At 31.2% G+C, this 27,135-nt stretch overlaps 1 long non-coding RNA gene across 2 annotated transcripts in view; it reads left to right on the top strand.

The window, feature by feature from the left end:
* The window catches only part of LOC143192651 (uncharacterized), a 164,838-nt gene that overhangs the window by 6,271 nt on the left and 131,432 nt on the right, over positions 1–27,135 (top strand). Inside the window, exon 2 of one of the 2 annotated variants that reach the window (XR_013004850.1) lies at positions 1,491–1,661. The exons of the other annotated variant lie outside the window; for it this stretch is intronic. This is a non-coding gene — a long non-coding RNA (uncharacterized LOC143192651). Of the gene's footprint in view, positions 1–1,490; positions 1,662–27,135 lie in introns of those variants that run through there. 2 annotated transcript variants of the gene reach the window in all.

The raw sequence follows: 27,135 nt of genomic DNA, 5'->3' as shown, positions 1-27,135 counted from the left end.
GAATATCTTCATGTTCTACTTTTCGAAAATCTGGAGGCTTGTCTAACACATATTTTGTCTATTTAGTTTGTTATTCTTGTGATGCTGATCACTACCCCTTTCCACCTCTTTGGAGGTGGTCCTGGTGATCATCTGCCTAATCCTTTGCCGTCTCTCTCAATTTTCGCAACTCTGTTGTTTTCTATTCTCGAGATGTGTTCGTTCAAAGGCCTCTTCGTGCTAGGATCCATCTTATCATGTCTTCTATTCCTTCTTATATTTCTTAATGTTTTTTCAGGATTGTTCTTAATACTTTCATTTCGCTAGAGCGTGCTATCCGTTGCGTTTCGGCTGTGTCAGCTCGTGGTTCAGCTGTGTATGTCATGACTGGCCTTATATAATTTCTTACTTTGATTACCGTAGATATGTGTTTATTTTTCTAAATGGTTGTTCTTCAAGCAGTGTATTAAGTTGAGCATATTTAACTAAATTGATATTATAGATGAAGCGAACTGTTATTTGTTATAGTATTTAGTACTTGTTATAAATGTATGTTCAAACCATATACTACTTTGATATAGTTTACAACGAGCTTAACATTGCATTAAACGAGTTTTAGTGACTACATACAAAGTTCAAGTCCAGTTAACCAGATACTGTTGATAAGGTTCTACCAATTTGGGAAAAGACCAAAGTATTGATAACTGATAGATAGCCAGCTATTATAAATATCAAAAGATCCAGTTAGATAAAGTGAAGGAGTTTGAGTATTTATGATAAATAATACAGCAGAAGGATGTGTCTTTATTTTGGATTTTATTTCATTTAAAATAGTGCGTGTAGAGGACACGAAATATCACAGTCAAAGCTAGAATCCGCGTATCGAAACTTTATCTTGCTAATCTTTATGAATGACTAAAACTTGGAGATGGTAAAAAATTATTTTGCCTATAAAAAGATTATTAAGGTAAAAAATATGGTTTCATAAAGTGTGTTACAAAAAATTGAGGATCGAATCCTTCAATTATGAAGAAGTGTCAACATCTGCGTCAGCTAATATAGGAACATTTCATTAAGGAGTATCACATCACTTGAAAAGTTTGTATAACGATAACAATTGCTAAATACTTTGGGCAAAATTGCATCCAATACAATATTGAAAAATAATCTCTTTCTATAGTGAAATTTGAGTTCGTTTTGGAGGAATTAACTGATCCGGATGATTAATTTTGATTTCCAAATGATGGCACATCCTGTCCATTAAAAGTTTATGCATTAAGCTCGGTATTTGTATTTCAATGGATTTGATGACCTTTTAGCTGTTTCTGTTATTGTTGGACTTTTTATATAACGGTGTTAAGAACCATTATTACCCTAACATCTAGAAACTCTGATGTACTTAAAGAAAATATTCAAAATAATTACGGTTTACAATACAGTTAACCTTTATCTATGCCCATAGTGCAAAAAGAAAAATAAAACTTAAAATTAATATTAAGAATACTTTGTAGCAACCTTGAGGCATGTCAAATTTTACATCGTGGAACAACTGTCTACAAAATACCCAGAGATATAAACTCGGATGTTGAAGAGCGGCGAGGTGCTAGCAGCGCCAACTACGAAATGATAACGATTATCTGGCAACCCCGAAACGTTTATCTAGGAGATTATTGAAGGGTACTTTGGAGCATTCAGTATCTGACCACCGTTGAGTTCAGACGTGCCCCCATCGACTGCCCAAGCCTCGTCAACAGGTAAACACAACGCCGATACCTTTCATTTACTTGTATTTCCTTAATATTTTATATCGTAAATAAATAACGGTCACATCACATAATGTAGACACCACTGTTTCATTTCATTTTATCCCCATTCACTGAGCCATTTAACATTACCATAAAATTGTTTATCTGGAGTCTGCTATCTCGTAAACTCTTTTGTATTTCCTAAAATAACCAGAAGTCTCAGATTGCCGAAATCTGGTTAGTAATCAACATGATCTATAAATACAAAAAATGTGCTTTTGTTTATATATTTACCTGAATTTCATAAATTGAATTCACTAACGTATAAAGGGTAATATTTAGGTTTAAAATTTCCCTAAAATATATTCAGATATACTGTTCCTATATACAGCCCTAACGAGTACATAAATCATATTCAGAAAAGCTTGACTATACTTAGTACTGAACGCCGATCAGTTACTTAATCGATTATAAATAAGATGATTACTTTATGACCATAAAAAGATCGATCGGTTATTAAAAGAAAATTTATTTCAATCAATTTTTCATAAAATTCCTTGACCTATTAATTTAGTGTTAACCGCCTATAGTCCGATAATTGTAGGTTAATATATTATTTATAAAAACAAATTGTTACACTAATATGGAAAGAACAACACTCCCTTTACATCCGCTTACTCTTGAGTTTATTTATAGCTATTATCACTAATTGTTATAGGTGTCACCTGGTGTGCTTGATTAGCATTTTTTTGATTATATAATATTAACTAAATTGATTTTTAGAGATTTTTCTAAGAGAAAATTAATAAGAGTTTACCTATACCGTATGAAAAGAAAGAAATAAAAGTAATTCATACCGCTAATACCTGAACCCAGAACTTACTTACCTTAATCAACCCAGAACTGCGAGAGATTTGGGAAAATTTATACACTCTGGACGATAATTTAAAAAGCAACTAATATTATTTTAGAAACCAATTCACAATTCAAGTTAGCTTATTATTGCGAGTATGAGCATTAATCGAAATATTTTCCATTATTATCTACAACTATCTCTCTATTATCTCTCTAATGATTGGTGACAATGTTGGCTTGGCAGAGACTTCGATCCATTTTCGTACTTCTTCAGGATTTCAAAAATGTGTGCCAGCTAGGATATGCTGAATTGATGTAAGCAAGCGGTAATCAGAAGGCGCTATATCTGGTGAGTAAGCTGAGAGTGGCAGAACTTCCCATTCGAGCTGCAACAGTGCATTCTTCACAACCCTATTTACTTGTGACCGGTTATCATGCAGGAAGGTGACGTTACCTTTGTTACTCATTATAGCTGATATTTTTTTGCAACAATACGTTATTCACTTTGTTCAATTGCCGTTGGTACAAACCTGCAGTAGTGGTTTCATTTGGTTGTAGTAACTCGACAACGATTTATGGCCATCAATAATTTCAGTATCGATGTGGATAGCTCTCCTATAATTATGCTTGTGGTTGTATCTTCCCTATTTACAAGATAATTTCTATAAACAGTTGTCTAATTAACTACATAAGCCGACTTTGATAGAGTTCGTGCTAGATTATCATTCAATAACTTTTATCATTGGTCAGGATAAAACCAAATCTAATTTAATCCAATGATGCTTTAATTTTGACCCTCCACAGTTCTTAATATCAACATCTTCTTGTGATCATATTAAAATTCTTAGTGAGATCTAGATTGATGTAATATATGCGTGTATGACGAATTGGTGTGATTGAGAATATTATTAATCTGGGTGAATAGTTAAACTGCTTATCCCACTGCCATTCGAAAATGTCATAGGTTCAACTACCTTTCAGCGCATGGTTATTTGTAGTGTGAAAACTAACAATGAATAAGCTTTTCTCTATCCATCTAACATCATAGTACGGTTATATCATATATCATAGTTAGGTTTTCCTACGAGTTAACATATTATCCCATACACTGGTACTTCACATAAAGCCGCACATTCAATCACTAACAAATGAAAGACGATAATGTATCTAAAAATCCATAACAAATGATTTAACGGAAATATAAACGTTAATATTATCTGCTGCCTGATACACTATTTTTATGACAACAGTAAATAGTTTTAATATTTTTCGGTTCAGTTATTTCCTAGTCTGTCGAAAGTGCCAATCATGAACATAAATTCTGTTTTCACTGAAAGGACATATACTAAATATCTATCTCCATAATAAAACCTTATTAAAATATTCAAACAAGGGAAACAAACATTCCGTATTAAATTGAATTTAAATTTTAATTCTAATTATAATTTAATAGCGAATAAACATACTAAATTACCACCTGGTTAAGAAATTCTAATCTATTTGTTGTTTAATTAGCCTGACATATCTAATTAGCCGTAAGAATCATCTAGAAACTTTCCCTTTCGGATTTTATTTAGAGTTGTTATTAAAATTACAGATGGATTAATTATCGAAATGAGACAAAAAAAATCAAATCTACAATAGTTCTAAATATGTCATCCCTGTCATATTTTTTACGTTCGTATTTGATCTAAATATTTCACAGCCAGCTAATTACAATTACAGATTACAACCTAATTGCACAAGAGATAAGTGTGGCGTAGAGAGAGAGAAAACCTTAAAATAAGCAGCCTAATTTTTTTTATATCGCCGAAATAGAACAGTTACTTTAAAGTATAATAAATATAACCGCGCATTTCTTTTTTCCTATCAAGTTCAGATAATGAACTGTTATTTTAATAAACAGTTCCTACGATTTTTTCAACATTTGACGTCAATGCTTAACGCTTATGTTTGAAACGTTGACGTATATTTAATTTGCCATTGGTTAAATTCGATTTTAATAACTTAAACTATATGCATGTTATTTAGATATATGGCAGTTTTCTAGATCAAACACAAAAATAATTACATCCACGGTAGCCTACATCATTGTTGCACAACCAAGTATAAATAATTGCTTGATATAAGTGTTAGCGTAAGTTATAATTAACAATCGATCAAGTTAAGTTGTTAATAATGTAATGTTCTAACAGTTGCGAGCGCCTATGGTAGTATCTTAATTGTGTATATGAGATAAATATACCGATAATGGAATAAGATGGAGATGACAATGGGATTCGGGTTTTCGTGTCGTCTGAAGAGAATTTTTTTAACAGAGTTTTCTTGTTTTGTTAATTTTTGGTGGTACCTGCTACAATCCATATATTATATATTATTGTGCTTTTATAACGTATAATATATTAATTTAAAACCTTGCTACTCCAAAATACTAGCTAAAAAACTAGCTAGAATCAAAGAAATAATTACACCAGGTACTACAACAGCTTTAGAGTAAGCAGTATTTGGAAATGTCCCTTATTAAGCGTTTAGAAAACCCATTAGATTTTTGACAAGCTCATAAAATGATATTACTTGAATTATATCTGAACGAGCTTTTTCAAAATCTGACCACTTTATTAACAATTGAAGAAATCACATTACGGCAGAAAAGTTGAACATGTATGTTATATTTTTGAATAGTGATTAAGAAATATTTCCGTTCAATTATAAATGACACATTTATTTTATTTAAATAGGCTCTGGTAATTATTGTGCCATCATTTTTAGGTATGTCATGTATTATTTTTTTATGATTAGGTATATGTTTAATTTTTATTTAGTATTTATTATTATTGTACATTTTTAGCTTTTAGGTTTTGTTGTGTTGTATTGTCTATATTCATTATAGTATATTATATGAAAATAGCAATTAGCATATTAAAATACGATAAAACATTTGTGGGGTTATTATTGCATTCCTTTTTACAAATTCGCAATATTCAAATAAAACAACATTAATTCTACTTCCTTTAAAATGAAATTATTCATTGCATGATAATAGTATTCAGTTATTATTTCTTTCCTTTTCTATTTTAAATTTAGTACGCGAAGGAATATATATATCTCTGTCTCGCTTATACTACCGTTACAAAAAATAAGGGCATTTAAAATAAACTACTCCAAGGAATTATCTCCATCCTTTCCTCTCTAACAATTTTTACAGGAAAGAATTCGAACATCTTGGTATGACATTACGAAAGGAAAAAAACAGTCAAATTGTGCATTTGTTTTTTTTTTTGATTAGTTTTTTGACTATCTACTGTCTATCTATGACTATCTATCTACACTTGTCTATGTAGGGCGATCTATATTTTAAGAAAAATAGAAGCCTTAACATCTGTATCGACGAATCTTCCTGCGTGTTCTTCATAAGTTACTTTGTCTCGTTTAGTACTAATAAAATAGTTGTTGTTTCGTAATTTATTGAAAACAGTATTGAGCAAATCCCTATTGATTATGATTGTTCAAAAATATCAAATTCACTCAAATTTACCACAATTTCTCTTTCATCTATTTGCTCGATGTGGTTCCATAGACAGGATGAGATCGGCATTAGGCATATAAAACAAAGAACCAAATTAACGGTATATTTAACCTTGAATGTTTAATGTTGGTCCAAAATTACCACAATCCAAACGATGTCATTTGGATGCAAAAATAGAATTTTCGAAATTTACGCAAAAACAGTATTGATTGAGGTGTGGTTTCAGCTAATAGTTTAATGTTTTCTGTATTTCTTTTGGCATATTCACTAATGAAATTAAGTTTTAAAAATTCAAAATTAAATAAATAAAAGTCTATTTCGGTATCATGTTAGAATGTTGTGTGCCTCTCGATGTCTCAATCAATTAGCTCTAATAGGTTCGTTGTGTTGCTCTCGACTTTCATTTATATATGCGTTTTCAACTTGGCGTCTTAAATTCACATTATCCGTCAAGTATTCTTTTGTGGTTCTATTTAACCGCTGATTAGGATTATTTCTACACTGTGTGTATGTTGACCAATGAAATTTCTGGTCGTGCTTTGACGTGGAATTTAGTACAATAAATACACAACAAATAAATATAAGTAATTTACCAAGTTATTACCAGGAACGTAAACGAAATTTCATTAATATAACTAAACAGTTTGGGAATAACAATGACAATATTTTAAAGTGCCAAATGTTAGTAATAATATAGTTAGTTTAATGAAATCCTAGACCCAGTGAATACATTACTGTTAATCTGTCGATGACAACACCTTTTATTTTAACATAATATAATATTTACTTTATTCTACGTATAATAACCTGCGTCCCTATTATGTCCATTACCACGAAAATGTCTTTCTGACAGTTGTCTCAGCCACCTACCGGGTGTAATTATAATCGAATCTACATAAACATATAACATACAGAAAATTTCATCGAACTGTAGAGTTCAGTTCCCTACAAATAAAACAAAAGGGACAAAAGAATTGTATTTATAAAGATAAGTGGACCAAGATCATGATTACTTAAAATTTCTAACTATCTATTACTAATTAGTTGTTTAAGTTTGTAAAATTTAATAGGCATATTAAGATGTAGACTTGATATGAACATAAACGTAAAATAAAACATCAATTTGAAGGATTAAATTACCGATGATTCTGATCAGTATTTAAAAAATTAAAACTATCTATTACTAAATAGTTGATTAATTAAATTTGATCCACATATCAGATTTATCGCGTATCTTTTTCTCTCTGATAAGGCTCATACAGAAGACATTGCGTATATATTATTAATTTGATTTATTCAAAAATCAGTCGCATGAGTCTAATATAATCCTTCAACTACACAATAAGAATCAGTTTCGCACAATTACTGTTATGTTGATTTCCGGTCACGGTTTAATGTGATAAAATTATCTTCGCCTTTTTGCGCACTAAATCAGAAGCTTCTCCTTAGTAGGCTTACTTTAATAGTGACTAATAAAGGCTCATATAACACGCTAATAATAGTGTATTCAAGACGGAAAACCATATTACTAAGCTACACACCAAAGCTCGCCAGCAAATCATTGTCTGACGTTTAAAAAAAATGATCGCGCTAATAAAAGAAATATGCGACTAGTGGTCGCTTATTATTGACCATAAAGTTCACACCTTTTATTTTGGTGGCTGCGTCTACCGTATATAGAGGTCACGATAAACAGTATCTACTTGGGTTATTGTTTGCAGCTGTTTGATACTATAATAGTTCTTGCTTCGTTATCGTATAGATAAAGGAACATATTTGAAAATAATGAATATTCGTGACATGAATAACTTGAATTTTTTCTTAAAATTGTTAGACTATTACCAAGTTGATATCTTAGTCGTCAAGGTTCTCCCACTATTCAAATATTGATGTTTTGAATATGTTTCTGCGATGTGTTTAATAATTTTATTTTGTATAGACTATCCAAAAAAGTTTTGTACATACGTTATCAATATGTTCAATATATTGCATTCCGAAATCTGTAAATTCGTTTTAGAATCAGATAATATTTTCCTTCTCATTTTATTATAGTTAAAAAGGGGCACGATTGTGTCTGATAAGGTCGAACGTGTAACCGAACTAACCTGCCAAAGCCGTCCGGTTGTCAAACGTATGCAAAGATTTTCAAAACAATAGTGATAAGAGGTTATGAACCGGGAAACGTTATGTTAAAGCCTTTCTTGTTTTGATGAATTTCATATAGCTGTTTATAATAGTACTAACTGATCCGGCAGACTTTGTACTGCCCCAATCGATAAATAAAAGGCCTAATAATCCGTAATTAATTTTAAAAAATGTTCGGTATGAATGAATTTTTATTATTATTTTCGATTAACTACACATTAAATCTCGTATTTAAAAAATAGACTTTTCCTGACATACTGGCTATTTATAAGGTTTCAATTAGATATACGGACACACAGTTATGATAGAGTTTGTTAATAAATTTAAAGTTTTCCGATAAACTATATGTTTTGTTTTGTGGTGCGTAAATAAATAAAGACCACGGTTTTCCGACGCGCCAGCAGGAGACGTGTAATTGTCCATGCACGAAACAGGGAAACTCCAAGTTGATTGCACAAACTTCCAACGACTGGCCTTTATCAACGTAAGCATTTATCAAATTGTGCGGGATACAACGTTAACTAATATTTTTAAGTCCAAATAGGAATGGTTATTTATGAGATTTATTTATAGTCATCGCAAAGGCCAGACGTACTGGAAATTGTAAACGGTTAAAATCGACTGGTAAATCCGTTGGAATCATCGGTAGACGCAGGATCAAGACATCGTCTCCTTTGTATTTTCCCTTTATGATTGTTGCCTCAATGACGTTTTTAATCATCTTTTTCACAGCCAGTCTTGTTCCATTGCACAGTCGAAGTTGAATAATATTACGCAGCATGATGACAACTCATCCTACTTTTAACAAATTGTGAGGTGGTAATCCAGGCAATTCCAGTGAATTTAAAAACTCCGTGAGATAGTTGACTACGTCGTCTTGGTTCATAACGGTGTCGACTGATTTGAAGGAAACCAACTGTCCCGGAAGAAAATTCTGTATGGTCGTATTGAGATCCTCGACTTTTATCCTCCTGACAATTTTCTAAATGAACTGCCAAACGGACTACTGTAGGGTGTCTTTCATGGATCGCAAATGAAAATATACGCCAAATTGCTTCATTGCTACTTACATAGCGACCCATCGGATACTGTGATATTTCGTCATTTGCATTGGTTAGAGCGAAGACGGACATATCGCTACCTTTGTTAACATATTTATATGTGTACTTTATCGACTTCACAGAGTTACAATAATCCACATAGATGTGAGTCTCAAAAGCTTTGGATAATATTGGTGAGTATGGCACGCTCCAACTATTATATACATCAACATTTTGTCCTCTTACGTTCACAACTACCGACCGCTCATTGTCCGCAACTGATCGCCAACGATACAATGGGTATCCATCATTTCCGGTTATGGTTTCCGCAATCAGGTATCTTGGGTATCGCTTGGGACCCATAGAGAATGAAATGTAGTTGAACATTCCTCAAGGTTGATGTATCATGTGTTTGGTAACTACTGCATGGAATTTTGGGTCAACTGTGGGAAAGTGTGCATGAAATTGTCCTGTATAATATGTGTAGTGCCCAATGATGTAATTTGGAAATAGCTATTATATTTCTGAATGCTGGCCGAGAGGTGCTTGGAATCATTTATAATCATGCTTATAAAATCCAACGAGCAAGGCAAGAATTGAAGACGCATGATACAAGCAAGGCATAGATTCCGTTCGATTCATTTCTGATTAAATAGTTACAATATTAAAACATGTTTATTTAGAGTGAAGATAATCCTAATATCTAGGTTGAGATACTGTTGCATCTAGACTAACATAACATATTTCATAACATAACTAATTTCTTTGGTCCTAAACTAAATTAGTTGGAAGTGAAGATTTGTGGGTATATGTCGTTACATGACACATAGCTCTTGATCTCCATCGATTTATTGAACGAAATGTTTGATGATATCCAAACAATAGATATCCATCTTGGACCTATGAATTAGCCTCGAAGTTCGTGCAATTTAACACCGCTAGACTATTTTATATCGATATATAATGATATATAAAGGATATCAGTATAGATACGTCGTTAGTCTACAGCGATAAGCTAAAGACAATCTGGAAACCAATATTCGTTACAATATTATTGATATACGGTCTCAAATGTTGAAAAACGACAAAAGAAGACCGCTAGATTGTACTTTCTTCAAGAGTAAATTTCATCTCTATTTACCCACCATCGAAGATATGTTACAAACACATAAAATCTAATAAGCTGATTAATATATATCTTGACGAAACTAGATTATTATAGACAGAAGAACATCGGCATTTTTATTTATTCGTAAAAAAATTTACTTTTATCCCAATGAGTTGTACATTTGTTGACGATTGAAGTTGTTTATCGCGACAATACTGTAAATGTATATTGAAATTCTGCCTTCCCTAGTTTTACCGCCTTAGGGATCGCTGTATTCTTAACAAAAAAGATGTCATTCATTTGGTGTTTGGAACACTAAAATAAAACAAAATTATGCACTACTACTAATATACTTTACTACTACTAATACTAATACACAGTCTGGTTAAATGAAAAAAAATTAGGTTATAGCATTGGAAATAATATAAAATTAATTGAAAAGTCTCCGGCCTGGCACATTTATAATATTTTGAATCAAGCAAATTTTGTGATTGTGAAAAAAATGGATAAAAAGGAATTTCACGTGTTGACAAAATATTGCATTTTGAGAAAATACAGCCGAAGCAAAAACTTGACTTGATGCCGGATGATGAGTTTCCGGACACTGCCCCAGGAAAATCTACCATCAAGGATTGGTATTCTAAGTTTAGACTTGGTGAAATAAGCACCGAAAACGGCGAACGCAGTGGACGAGAGTTTATTGCCGACGAAAACATTTAATATATCAGCAAATGATTTTGAATGACTCCAAAGATATCAAATGAACCTGTACATCATATAATTTAGGAATATTTGGGTATGAGGAAGTTGTGAATAAAGTGCGTGCCACGCGAGCTCACTTTTAACCAAAAACAACGACGAGTTGATGATTCGGAGCAGTGTTTGAAGATCATAAAGCACAGTAAACCCAATTTTTTTCGTCGATATGTGACAATGGATGAAACATGGCTCTATCATTTCACTCCAAAGTCCAACCGACAATCATCCGAGTGGACTGTACACGATGAACCCGCTCCAAAGCGTGGGAAAACGCAACAGTCGGCTGGCAAGGTTATGGCGTCTGTATTTTGGGATGCGCAAGGAATAATTTTCATTGACTACCTTTAAAAAGAAGGACCATCAACAGCGATTATTACGTAGCGTTAATGGACCGGTTGAGGGACGAAATCGGCGAAAAACGGCTGCATTTGGAGAAAAAAAATGCTGCTTCACCAGGACTATGCACAGTATCACAAGTCAGTGAAATCCATGAATTGACCTTCGAATTGGTTCCTCATCCAGCGTAATCTACAGATCTGGCTCCCAGCGACAATTCCCTGTTCTCAGATCTCAAAAGAATGCTCACCGGTAAGAAATTTTCGTCGAATGAGGTCTATTTTGAAGAAAGGACAAATCGTACTACAAAAATAGTATCGAAAGTTGGAGGGTCGCCATAATGAGTGTATCACCCTTGACGGGAATTATGTTGAATAAAAAAAACTAATTTTGCCATAAAAATGTGTTTTACTGCGGTAGGCCGGGGACTTTTCAATTGACTTATTATTTCTACATATTATACATAAACACTTTCAATGTAATAATAATAATAATATGAAGATATTAATAAAATTTAACATGATATGATTTATATTGTAAATTTTTTATCAAAATTATTATAATTTTTAGAAGTATGCTCATTTATGGCTTATGTGATTATTAAATCCGAAACCAAGGCTTCTGTTAATGATGCTACATGTTTTGAAAAACAAATTTACAGTACAATTGAACGTTAGAACTAATAAAACCACGCCTGATCCTGTTAATCAGTTATTGAAGGACATGGTCGTAAACATCATATGTATATATTTATTTTTTGTGCTGGTTTGGAAAAGAAAAATAAAGAAATTAATTTATGAAACAAAAAATTTTCCGGTTTCAATTTTATTGCCTAATTAATATATATTTCAGATTAGAATGCTATTAAAAAACAATATCTTATTTAATATAACATATCATGTTGACACTATAATATATAAGAAAAACAAGATATCACATGTTTTAATTTTAATGACTCAAAGATGTAGAATTCTGATAAATCAATAAATTATATCTCTTATCTAAATAGTAGGTAATACAGTTTAAATAATAAAATATTATTTAATAATATTTCGACTATTGTGAAAAAGCAAAAATAAGTTAATTTTTCATTGCATTTGCTGTAAAAATATAAAAACTTTGAAATATATCTGAGGTACAATTATTTAGGGTCGTTCATTTGAAATGTTTTTACATATATTTTTATGTGTATTCTCATGGCCTAATATTAACTAATATTAATATGATCAGTTTTGATTTGGATTATATAATGACATTCTAATCCGAATAAAATGAGATTAAATTTAAAAAATATGTTACTAATAACGATGCTACTCGATGGTTCACCCAAGGTCTGAATATCTGACATCTAAAACGTTGTGTCACACTAAGTTAATCAAAAAACTTTAATTTGTGCTAAGGTATGTTCTAACTTGAGATATTTGGATGATTTGTATTTATATATAGCATATATTTTTATTACTGTCACATTTTTGGACTTGCATGCTTGTTTTGCTGTAATCTAGAGCATGTAATATAGGATTATTTTGAGACATAAAAAAAGTTACTTTTAAACATGTAGCTCGACTTCCCATAATTTTAATTGTTCATTATCAGGAAGAAAAGTAACTTTTTCTATGTCTCAAAATAATCCGGTGCTCTAAATTACAGCAAAACTAACATGCAAGTCCGAAAATGTGACAGTAGTTGTATATGAAATTTTATATTGTATATTGTGAAGTATTTGTATATTTTTAAATTAGATATTTGAGATTCTTAAGGGGACTTCACTTCACTAGCCATACATTGTCCTTTCTAGTTGTTTTGTGGTGGATATCACAAAATAATTTTTCCATTAATTCATTGTTAACATTCTATGTATAAAAACCTAACAAACCGGCAGCACAAATCGGTTCTTATAGGTCTCTCTCGCTGCTATCTATAATATCTAAATTATTTGAGAAACTAGTATTAAAATATATTAAAACTCTTATAGGAATATAAGATTTCTAGCTTGCATTTTAATATCATCACTCAAAAATCGACCAAGTGAGTATAGTAACAGCGGATACTGAAAAGTTTTTTGTAGAAAAGAAATGCTACCTAATCTTACTGGAAGTTTCAGAATTCACAAGATGAGTAAATTGTTATGGCGGAACTCTCGTCAATTGCTGGATTTGGAAGGAAAATCTGAAGTTTCACATAAAGCGGCATTCTCAAGATTTAAACCTATTTCGATGTTCATTGTCCTCAAGTCCAACCTCAAGGCAGTGTCTTGGGATAATTACTATATCTGTTTTATATTGCAGATATATATAATAACAATATAAACCGTAGAGTAATACAAAAACATATATCTACCTAGGGCTGTAGAAAAAGTGTGGCAATCAAAAAGATCCACAAATGAACTAATGGCTGAAAAATACAGTTTAATAACACTCAATCTATTCAATACCTTAATGATAGGTAAATCGTATTAGAAACATCATGTCAGTTAAAAAGCAAAGCAAATTATAATCAAAATTAAAGAAATATACTGGTTAAAAGAAATCAAGAATATAGGTTTACCAGTCAATTATTAAGCAAATTGCAAATTGCACTTATGGTGTGAAAATATGGGGTTACACTCAACATCAAGCCAACAAGTAATTCAACTCTTCGAAAGTCTTTTATATTCGATTAATTACCGATGCTAATCCCTATCTAGCCAACGAAAAACTGCACAATCGCCTCGAAATCAAATCGATTTATATTAATTTTACCAGAATTTCGAATTAAAACATAAAGTAAAGTAAATAAATCACAGCAATGTGGAAGTAATACAACTAATGGATAATACACACTAATCTTGCTTGCTTATGTACAACTGGAAAATAGTAATAAATTAATTTGTAGAATCATACTAAGCCTATCTAATGTAAACGAAATCTTGTATATATTATTAGAGAAATTATTAAAATATGCAAATTCTACAACCCAAAAGCAACACGATTTTAACAGTTAAAGACACAAGGTCCATTTTTTGGCACCATAACAATATTTCAACAATCAGATTACTATTTATATATTAAAATAATATAATCGTGAAATCGGAAAATTATTAATCGGAATTTATGTCTTTCAAAACTAACACGACTGACTTAGAAAATGTATATGGAACTATTCCTAATTTATTCTCAAGTATTCGTTTCGAAGTATATGGATGATTTCACTCCTCTTAAGGAGAGCAGATTACAGCATATAAAAGCAAACAAATTCCTACACTCCACAGATTCAACGTCAATTATAGTTGGAGAGCCGGTTATTCATCAGTCAAATCTCAGAAACATTCTTTTGACGTCCGTTCTCGATCTATTTCTCCGTAGAGAACATTCATATTTTCAAATGGACCCGGTATATTTGTTCCGCATTTTAACGAAGAATACCAAAGGCCGGTCCAACAAGGAAGCGCGACGTTTACTATTCATCCGTAATCCACGGCCATTAAATTTTTTCAACCTCACATGTTACGCCGCGTTATTGGCTCTGACTTACACGCTGACAATATTTAACACTTTGTTTCACAACGGTTCAATTTGATTTGAAATAAGTGTAATCTTCTAAATAGATCTAACGGAGACAGTTATATCTGGCGCGTATCTTCTTCGGCGATCTTAATTTTACGGATTTTTCGAACGCAACTCGCTCAAACTGTTCGGTTATTACACTACAGCATTGAATAAATCACATTAATTTCATAGGCGTGGCGAAAGACAACCCGCTTCCACAATGAGCGAAGTGAACATTTTTGCCATTGCCGGCCGTCAGTATCTCGTTAATAAGCAGAAAATTTCGTAATACGGAGGAAAGTGTAGGGGAAGAGACAAATTGACTTAATCTTGATTAGCATATCAATCCGCTGGCATGGAGAATGATGGATGAATATAACGATTTCTTCTTCCGACTTCCTTCAATTGACTATGATTTGCTCTTTATGCTATCTACACTGTTATCAACGATACCTCAGTTTATTGAATGCTATCCTCTGTTGCACAAGACCGCATATTACACAATTAACTCCTTACACGCCTTTATATAATAGTTATATCATTTACCAATACTTTTCGTGTTTTAAAAAGATAAAATAATATGGAAATTAAAAATTAAAATAAAAAATTATTTAAACGGCTAGAAAAAAAGCCTGTGAAATATAAAAAATGTTTCTTTCAAAAAAATTTAAAACACTTGACTGTACTGTCTGTACTACAAATTTGTTATAATAATGTATTTATTCATACTTATATATAACACATTATAATATACATAGTAAAATTGAATAATCATGAACTATCGCAAGCAGACAACGTTAAATATTTGGGAATGTATTTCGATCAACGTTTGACATGGAAAAAACATATAGTTACAAAACGCAAACAGCTTGGGTTTAACCCAAACCAAATGTATTGGCTGATAAGGCGTAAATCTATTATCATTAGATAATAAGGTTTTATTCTATAAGTCAATGCTTAAGCCCATTTGTATCTATGGTATTGACCTGTGGGGTACTACTAGCAAATCTAACATAGATATCCTCCAGAGGTTCCAGAATAAACTGTTGCGAGTCATCGTCGATGCCCCATATTACGTGTCCAAGAAATTGATTCAGCGCGATATCTCCATATAACCCATAACGAGTGTGATTCGGAGTGTTAGTGCAAAGTATTTTGAAAGACTATTAGTGCATCCCGATGCACTCGCCAAACAGTTAAAAGTGCGTGATGACAGTGAAGTACGTAGGCTCAAATGCAAACTGCCATACGAATTGATTAATAGACACATAAAGTGAGATTTGTCTACTACATGTCAGGATAGTTATATTATATAACTGAAATCATATAATAATAATTAGTGCCCACGAGATTAATAAAAAAATAATAATAATATACATAAAAATAAATTTTATTTGTGTTCTCCCTATGTATTCATTTTTGTTATAATATTTTGAAATCCCTTTTTTACCAAACTAGAGTTTATCTATATTAGAGACTACCCCAGAAGACATACGGTCTTATCCAGCCTGGTTACTAACGTAACTAGGTTGGTTATTCTTTGTAGAATTTTACACTATTTTCTACAGACATTTACAATTCCAGTCACAAACATTTTTGTGTTTTACTTTACCGATGTACTTTACATCCATGCGGGATTCGAACCCGCAACTATCACACAAGACCGTGTTGTCGAATTAACCAGTGAGGCTACCAAGCCAACTCTACGCATTCTGAAACCGTTAATTGAAATAATAATATTTTTGAAAGTTTATATATTGCATTACTATAATATAAATAACTCAAAAATAATTTTACATTCGTCTTATTTGAAGGCTCTTTAATAAAATAAAACAATATAGTGAAAATGCATATAAAGCTATATAGAAAAAGTAAAAAATTATTTGATTGCTTATGTGTGCTTATTGTATTTAAATGAGGTAGGATATCCTTAAAAATTTGTTTATCCGTTGGTACCCACAGGAATAAGCCAAATGATTAAATGATGTCAGATCAAACTGAAAGAGCTAATAATAAACTAAAGCAATTTAAAGAAAACCTTTCTTCAAACGATTATATCAATTTAACCATCGGAGAACCAATCTTAAATAACTTACTCCATAGCCGCGGGTTCGAATCCTGCTGGGCCATGGTCGTAAATGTATGTTTGTGACTGTTTAAAATTTGTGAATGTTCTAGGCAAGAGTGTAAAATCCAACAAGGAAAATGATCCCAGTCACGCCAGTAGCCAGGCTGGGTAAGACCGGATGCCTTCTGGGATGATTTTTAGAATTCGTCACTCGCCAGTCGGTAGGCTTAATGCTGAGGACCGTGGTTCGGAGCCCACGTTAAACTTAAGCTCAGTCGAGATAAACCTATAGTTGGTAAAAGGAGACTTTAAAATATATATATGTATCTTTATACTTTAAAATATATATATATATATATATATAAATATATATATATGTAAAGGAACTTTTAAAATACAAATAGTACTGTTGTCGCTCATTCCAGTACATTATAGGCTGTTGTAAAATTGTTGAAATGTAATCATGTCAATAAACCGATTATAAAAAAAGACATTTTTAAATTTTAGATAGTATTAAAATACATGTCCCCTAGAGTCGTTTAATGCGTTAACCCTTACTGAGTAGCGTATTACGAAAAATGTTATTCTTTTATATAAAGATAAAATATTAAATAAAAAGGGCCACGTTAATTATATTTATTCCTGTGACATAATAAAATAAAATAGAGTTATGTAAATTAAATGGAGTAAAAATTATACGAGGAAAACATATCAAGTAGACACATCAATATTCAAAATTATTATATCAAAAACACACTTTCAAATTCTTAATCCAACTTATTGCTTCTTTAACTTCCTTTTTTGGCATTCCGTCATAATATGGATGTTACTATTTACTTATGACTTACTATTTGTTTTTCATTACCTCATTCACATGCGGAGTTGGTTCGACGTCGCCATTTATTGCACCATTATGATTCCACAATCGCAATGCCCAGTTCATAACCAGAATCTTCATTAATTTCTAGTCAGCTCTATTCCCATTACTGCTTGATTGGGGTCGATCACCCACACTTCTTCACAATCTTCTATGGTGGCTCTCTTGGATTTAACTTATGTCCTAATATCATATTAAACATTTCTGATAGTGAATTGTGAGAGTTTTTCCTTCTTTCATAGATATGTAGGTACAATGATGATACCGAGACCCATTGGAATGGCGTAGATTTTGCCTGGCAAGTCATTAATCTCATTAAACTGTACAATTGTGCCAAAATTTTCCTCATGTGCGCACTGTTTTACTATACTTGAACACTATTATTCACACTATATTCATATTCGGCTATACGATATGTCAAAGTTCGAGTACGAGTACCAATTCCTAGTATTTTAGCGTTTGTACCTCAACCTGGTCAAGCAACTTTTTCAAGCTTGATATTTCAGCTTAAAACGGTGCTTTATTTATATTACATTGAATATTACTTTCAGTGCTTTCCTTACCCTTATATTAAATTAAATGCAAAGCACCTATTTCTGTTTTAGTCGAATTGATTTTGACAAAGGTGAATTATAATTAAATAACTTACAAGTTGAAAATGTGGCCGCGGTAAAAGGGTAAAATATAAGGAACAATATCATCGAAGCTATAAATTTAAAAGGAGCTTTTAAAATTTAAGTAGTGCTGTTGTCGCCCATTCCAATATATTATTGGCTGTCGGAAAATTGTTGAAATTTATTCATGTCAATAAACCGCTATTTGCTCATATTTCTAACCTCAATGTTTTATATTGAAACAAGCTAACTAATCTAATACTAGTTAGCTTGTTGTATTTGTAACTAGTCTTGTGATTTATCTTGCAATATTTTCTGAAACAAACGACTTTATTGAAATAGAATAAACATTACGTCAAATAACATCCAAATAATTTGTTTTTTTATTTTTTTAAAATAAGATATTGATTAATATATAAACAAAATCAACTTCATCAACTTCAAAAATGTACAAGGAGAAATATGCATGTAAATATAAATTCATAAATTTAATTGTTAGTTCAGATAATTTGGGACTTTTAACTTGATCAGGTCATTTTAGCCTTATTCTTCTAAGACAAAAAATGTCGCAATCTTTTGTTACAAAACTTCCTAAATGGCGAATGAATTATTATATTATATTATAGCATTAATTGAGATATATTGATATTAATTTTCATATAATACATGTTTATGAAAAACAAACCTTTCACTAGATTTAGCTCAGAGAATAACGGCGTCCAAAACAGGAAAGACATGATAAATTATCATATATCAAAAATATCATCGAACTAACACTACATAACACACATTGTATATTAATATTATAGCATTTTGGTATGATATTTTTCAAGATTGTTAATATAGGGTAGAAACATTAAAATTGGAAATGATAAATAATAAAATATTTTGACTGTTTTTATGGCAATAATAGGTAATATTTCCATTATTCTCTCGATTTTTGTTAAAAATATTTCCGTTCAATAATAAATGAAGCCTTTATAACATTTCATTCAGATCATTTTTAATTACGTCCTGTATTCGTTTTTTTTTTTCTATGATTAGGTATATGTTTAATTTTTATATTAATTTATTTTGTATTAATAATATTTACGTTTATTGTACATCTTTAGTTTCTACGTTTTGTTTAAGTTCTACTGGATTGTCTATATTTTACATAGTATATTATTTAAAAATAGCAATTAACATATTAAAATACAATAAAAGGTTTTTGGGATATTATTCCAATCGATAGACAAATTCCATTCTAACTAAATTCACTAAATTATATATTGCATGTTAAGTATAATAATAGTATTCAGTAATTATTTTTTTCCTTTTCTTTTTTAAATTCAATAAATACCGTTGGAAAACCTAACCACATATAAAATAACTGCACCAGGCAATTATCTCCATCCTTTCCCTTCTCACAGTTTATACAGGAAAGTACATCTTCGTCTGACATCACGAATTAAAAAAAAAACAATGGAACCGTGCATTTGACTGAAAATAGTAATTTGTATTTTCAGTCGCTAGTTTTTTGACTATCGACTGTTTTGACCGTTTTCAGTCGATAGTTCCCAATGTTACATCTAATATTACCATAAATTATATTCTAATTTATCGCGAGTCTTGTCCGTTGTTACATTCTTTTGTATGGATAATTATACCATTAACAACTTTTCTTTCTTGCGAAGTTGAGACTGCAAAATAAGAAAAGGGACAGTTAAATTGCACCCTTCACAGTTAACCACCTTACTACCAACTTGTCAGTTTGATGCATTATATTGTTAGCTATAATCCTAAAGGTTTGATAGATTAAATATATAGATGTAAAGATAGTAAAAAATAGATTGAAAAAATATATAAATAGAAAACATATATAATAAAACTATGTAAAATTAATAATTATTTAAAATATACCCAACTCATAAAATGTTATTTCCTAGTAAATTGTTATTTTGAATATAGTGTATTAACATATAAACTGCTTGGATAATATAGCAATAAAATAAAATCAGAAATTATAGGGATTTTAAGCATAAATTTGAAATTATATATTTTACATCCAAAATTTTAATAACCCATATATTCTGCTTAATTAACACATCATTGAGTCTTTTTGTCATCATCTAAAGATAAATATTTATTATTTGTTTTTAAAATTTTAATTAGTAAAACTGCAAGTCTGTTCCGTTATTTTTTCATGTTATTAAATGTGTGTATATAATTATCGACGTTAGCAATTTGTAGAAAATATACGTAGTTAAATTCCATATCGGATAGGTTACTGAAAACAATACTAACAACGCACATTAATGTTTTTCATAAAAATTGTATATTGACCTGAATGACGAATTTCGTCACAGCAAATAAATTCAATAATGTTGTAAGTCTCACAACAGTACGACATCGTCTTGCCACCCATAACACACTAGATGCCTCATTAGCATTGACGACGAATGGGTTTGTGAGCTCCACGAATAGGTCAGAGGTCTCTTGATTTTCAAGAACCACTGAAAATTGCATTAAGATATTTTGACGGCAATTAGTCAAGTTCGTTAGAGAAATATCCGTGCTATTTGTTCCGTTTTACAAACTTATTAGATGCGACATGGATCTGAGCGGAGTTAATAGACCGTCAAAGTTAAACATACAATATGACGCAAATTGAAAATAATAAACAGTTAAGTTGTCGAAAGGTTAGTTGAAAATTCTTAAAAATAAATACAACCATTTCAAAAAAATATGATTTATAATCTTTAAATTATCATTAGAACTAACAATATGAAGATTGAAGTTATATCTTCAATAAAGAACAAATTTTAGCCACAAAATCAAACAAACATGTAGTAAAGTAATTTGTATTATTTAAGTTTTTCTACAACTTAATCTACTTGGTATTATAAATAAATAAATTTGTGTATGGATAACAATTTTTTCAAACAATTTAGGCTGATTTTTTGATACGAAAGCGCTCTTCAATTTCCTAAAATATGGTACAGGTTGCTTGCACTGGGGATATAGAAGTCTCTCAAATCTCTCCGTCAGGAAAGAATGAGTAAATTGACATCCACTTTTCTACTAAATTTTTATTTATTAGGCTATTTAAAATAGCGTCTATGGCGAGGTCATCTGTCAATTCGTTTTCCGGTGATCAACGGTAAATTATGCACTTTGGTCTGTAGATCATTCAACTAAGAAACAAATAAAGGACCTGAAACCCTAGTGATTGTCAGGGAAATACGTTGTCTATTTTATGCAGGGAGTCTCTAGAGTCGAAGCTACGTACTGCGGAGGCAAATATCGATATTTCGATATATCGATATAGTTTTAACAAATCTGTAAAATTAACTACCAAAATTCATTAAACCTTTAAAATGAAGTACTGACTTTAAAGTTTTATTTAAGAAAGATTATTTTTATTTATTTTTTGTTTTTTTTTTTTGAAAAACTATCGAACAATATCACCTCACAAACAAAGATATATCGATATGTCGGTCGGAAAAATATCTATATTATTTAAGGAAGCCATTTCAGATGTTGCAGCCAAACGTATTGAATCCTGAATTATTGGAGAATATCTCTAAAGAGTTTAGTAATAAAACTAGCGACCGTCCCCTCTTGTGCACGGATAGTATGTGAGAAAAGATATTCATTTAAAGTATATGGTGTAAAGGATTATTATAATATCCATGAAATACTTAAGGTAACTAATGTATTTAAGTTGATGTATGAAAATCCTTTCAGTAGCTTAACAGTTCGAGGTTGTGGGCTTACTTTATAACATGTGATAATAGTGATGGTTTCGACCTTTGTCGGCAGGGACTTCAGGGCTGTCACTAGTCCCACTAATGATGCAAAATTTTCTTTGAGACCTAGTCTCATCTTTTGGAATTTAAATGACTCAATAGATGTGAAGCACTGCGTACTGGCTACAGGATTGTGTAAGCAAAATTATGTAGCGATAAGTTATAGGATAATGCTTCATACGAATAAGTTCTAAGGAACTTAATAATGTAAATATTATTGTGTACCTTCCAAAAATAGATAAAGATTTAAGTAATAAGTTTTGATCTATTGTAGTTTAAACTACTACTACGACGACTTGTTCAGTATTTCTATTTGCTTCTAAAAACTATAGATTTCTTCAACTTACAGAAATAATCTAACAGTTTGCCGTTAAGTTTAATTCAGCTCTAAAAAAAAAAGAGAAGAGAAATGCGATGCTGAGGATAATCGTTAATGGTTGAGGTTATACCGTTGACAATTTTATGACATATGATTTAAATCATCAATTCAATATTTCACCAACGGATGCTTAATTATGAGAAAATTCTAGAGTATATAACTAAGATATATAAGATATAAGATAATTTTGAAGTTAGTGATAAAATGAGAAGTATTTAAAGATAGTAGAAATTATTACACTAAATGATGATGTATCTTATAATTGTGTAGAAACTCCTTTAATGCATCGATATATTTGAATATTTGATGTTCTAGAACCCCTTTTTAACAACTAAAATTTTAATTGGGCATAGTATTAAAACTTTGTGTTTGAAAACAACGGTTCTTCTTATTAATACATCTTATATTGGATATGCTTCATACAATTGTAGGGTAAGTTATATGGCTCTTTGAATGGAGGTAAAACGAAATGAAACAGTGGTGTTTACATTGTGTGACTGTTACTTATTGAAGTAATATAAAAATATAAAAATACAAATTATAAAACGGATGGCAGCGGTGTTGCCTTGTGACGAGGTCCATGCCATCAGTCCATTAAACCATGGTCGAGTACAGAATGAATGGAAATACCCTTCAATAACATCCCAGATAAACGTCTCGGGATTGCCAGCTACTCGTTGTCGGGTTCTAGTTGGCGCTGCTAGCACCCCGCCCATGCTCAACATCTGGGATTATATTTGTGGATATTTTGTAGACCGTTATTTCACGATGTAAAATTCGACATGCCTCAAGGTCGCTACACAATCTTAAGTTACAAATTAATTTATAACTACTCTTCGGTTGTACTTGTACCAATACACAAGCAAAATAAGTACGGTATAAATATATCAGTATATATTTCCAAATTAAAATTAAATTAAACTAAGTAATAGTTAAGAATTAAGAGTAAGTATATTTTATACAAGTTCGTGTGGTTTGGTTCACTTCAATCCTCTGATTTTCTGAAGCTGTATAGCTTCCATGCTGCTGTGATTTAGAAAATAAAGCTTGAAACGGAATGCCCGGTTCTCCACCACAAATGCGCTGTCAAGCTGAAGAGAATATCTGCAATTATATCAGAGGTACGAGTGGAGTAATTAGGAATAAGACGATCCAAGATGGGTGGATGAGTCCAAGTGGAGATCAGATTTAAGGGCAGAGCGAACGATGTCACACCGATTAGATAGCCAATGCAGCATTTACATGTCTCTGGATCAGCGAGTTTTAAGTTGGTTGATATGATGCTTCCAAGACAGCCAGCAGTGGAAAATGAATTCCACGAACCTTATAGGATGAGCAGTTTTGATTGGTGTATCATTAAGAGAGAAAGAATAGACGCAGGTGTACTTACGCCTGCGACCGAAGTGGATTACAGAGGACCTCGAAGCACAAATATGAATCTGGTGGAAGAGGACCAGGAAGGAAGGCGGTTTAATGCTAAATCTATTTGATTCTGAGCTTATCGTGCAGTTATTTAATGGTTACGTAGCGATAAGCACTGAGGAACGTTATTTTGGCAGCTGCAAGACAAAGTGAAATAAAATTGGCTGTGACAATCAATTGTATTTGTATCTGATGGTCTTTAATGTTTCTTCAAGGCTGTCGTTGCAAAGCTACCCGCAAAATGTTTTATTCCAAGACTGAAATTTCCAAAGGATCATCCAAAATGATAAATTTTATGGCGGTACAATATTCAAGCTTATCAATTGTAACGTAACAAACATCTAACAATGCAAGACGCCTACTACAAAACTTCCTATAAACAAATTACTTGAAAGACTAGATAGAAATGTTAACTACAAGTGTACCCAGACAAAACATATAAATTGTTGGTGACTGAAATGCCATTTTTATGTTGGCATATCTATAATAGTATATTATTAATACTTCTACAGTAGCCAAAATTGTATAATGTTTCTTATAAGAAAAAATATGTGAAAAGTAAAATAAAAATATTAATAAATATAAAATATAGATCACAAATATTAGTTTTCATTCCATTTCCGTGTTAGCGGTTACGTGACATTAAATAAAGCAAAACTACATATTCTTAATTACACAAGCGCTAAATAGATTCAAGTGTACTGGTATTCTTTTTAATAATATATTGCCACGCTCTCGATCGCCTAATTGAACTAGAATGTTTAGAAATATCGCTTCAAGTCATGTTCTCGGGTTAATAACGTGCTTTACCATTATCATTTTATTTAACATGTGTTTGTAATTGATACTAATCACAAAGTTCCGAGGTTTTAGTGTATTATTCTTAAGAAATTCGCTATGTGGCAATGGGAAAATATGCATTTAACTATTGTTTATCTTATATATCAGAGCAAGGCCGTAAAAATATACCAAACAAATAACAGATTGGTGGAATTATTATTGCAGTTAGTATAAATGTGTTTATTTTGTTTACTTTAATTTTGCCGAATTTCATAATGAGCACACTATGCATATTTAAATTCAATTAAATTTAATTAATACTATTGAAGGGTGTATAGAAAGACATCACCCAGAATAATATGAAAATAAAGAGATATTAAAGTTAGAATCAAACAGAGCGAGTTGTCAGGGTAGACTAGATATAGAGCATACACACCTTTTGGTAATAGGTTATTATTAATAAGAAATATAATTTATATTGGGTCGCTGTATATATACTTAATTTCAAAGTTTCGGTTCTAATGTTAATTAAATTATACATTTTTGCCGAAGACTTCTGATACTTAAACAGTGCAACTTTTGCTGTTTTAAACCATAAACCTATCTGGAAAATGTCTCAAGCAAAAAATAATATTTAGAAATGTTAAAATAGTACTCTTTGGTTCTCAAGATCATTAACAGGTCAATTGAAAAGTGATACATAGATGGCTCTACTAAAATTAAATCCATATGTTCTTAGTTAGCCCTAACCCTCAAAATACGTGTATAAACTTGACAGCTATCGGATCATTAGCTTGTGAATTATAGCATTTTGAGTGAAGCAACCTTTGTTAATGTGAACAATATGAATAAAAAGGAATTTCGCGTGTTGATAAAATATTGCTTTTTGGAGGGAAAAAATACAGTAGAAGCAAAAATGTGGACGCCCAAAAGGCATTGTTACCGACAAAAACATTAAAAAATCCTTAATCAAGATGATCAAGTATAATAAACCCGAGTTTTGCATTGATATGTGACAATGGATGAAACATGGCTCCATCATTTCATTCGGAAGTCCAATCGACAATCATCCGAGTGGATTACACTAGATGAAACCGCTCCAAAGCGTGGAAAAATACAACAGCCGGCTGGCAAGGTTATGGCGTCTGTATTTTTGGATGCGCGTGGAATAATATAATATAATAATTATAACGATTTTAATTATATGTTTAACAATGTGTTTCTATCTATAACACGAAAACTATCTGGACGTAAAAGTTTTGTATCAGCATTTATGTGTTAACTAATAAAGGAACTTTAAAAACAAAAGTCCATTTAATAGTCACTATATTTATATAGAATTTTATACATTTATATTTACAATATTTGCTGGAATAAGCAAATTAGCAATACAATGTATTGTTCAAATTATTAATACTACTAAACATTGGCATCTAATTGTTTTGCTTGTAGATATTTTTTCAAACTTACCCATCTGAACAAATCAGAAAGGCGATTGTTTACCGCAAGTTCAAAGCTGCTGATCTGTAGGCGTAGATGTTAAAAGAATACCACAAAAATGCACGTAAGAATAAGAACAGGTTCTTCAAAAGATACTTCAAAAACCGTTTAGTTGTTACAAGGTGCATCGGAATTGAATTCACAGCTGGGCGCAAGAATCTAAGAGCAAACAATTATGGGTATTTGGAGTTATTTAAAAAAATGATGCCGATCGTGTTGCTTACATTTCAATTGAAACAGAGGCGTACAATCTTATCGGGTCCTTTTCTTTCTCGTAAAATTCTCAAGTCATCGCCGATGAGTATTGTTCGTCTTCTTTTCAATTTCGTTCCTGTAAAAACCCAGAACCTAAATAAATATGAAACTGTTAATTTACCATACAATATGAATGGCTAAAATCTATTTTTTAACTTAGTTTCTAATATTATATTAATTTAACTATTCAACAACTTTGTACTCTACGTAGCTGAATTAGTAATACAGTGCGTAATAAGAATTAGAATATTTTTTACTCTTACTTATTTACTTATTTTATTTTATTATACTTATTTCATGATTATTTTATTTTATATATTTCATCTCTGTACTTTGGTTGTTATTAAATTATATTAAAAGTAATGTAAGCAGTTATTTTATTATAAAATTTACATCCAATTGTTTTTTTACGCCAAAAGCTGCACATAC

The sequence above is a fragment of the Rhynchophorus ferrugineus genome, unplaced genomic scaffold (assembly GCF_030347505.1).
Source record: "Rhynchophorus ferrugineus isolate W39M unplaced genomic scaffold, kcgeb_rfMv2 rfM3, whole genome shotgun sequence".
Classification (NCBI taxonomy): domain Eukaryota; kingdom Metazoa; phylum Arthropoda; class Insecta; order Coleoptera; family Curculionidae; genus Rhynchophorus; species Rhynchophorus ferrugineus.
Note: the sequence above shows the minus strand (reverse complement) of the source record. Positions and strands in the feature narration are given on the sequence as shown.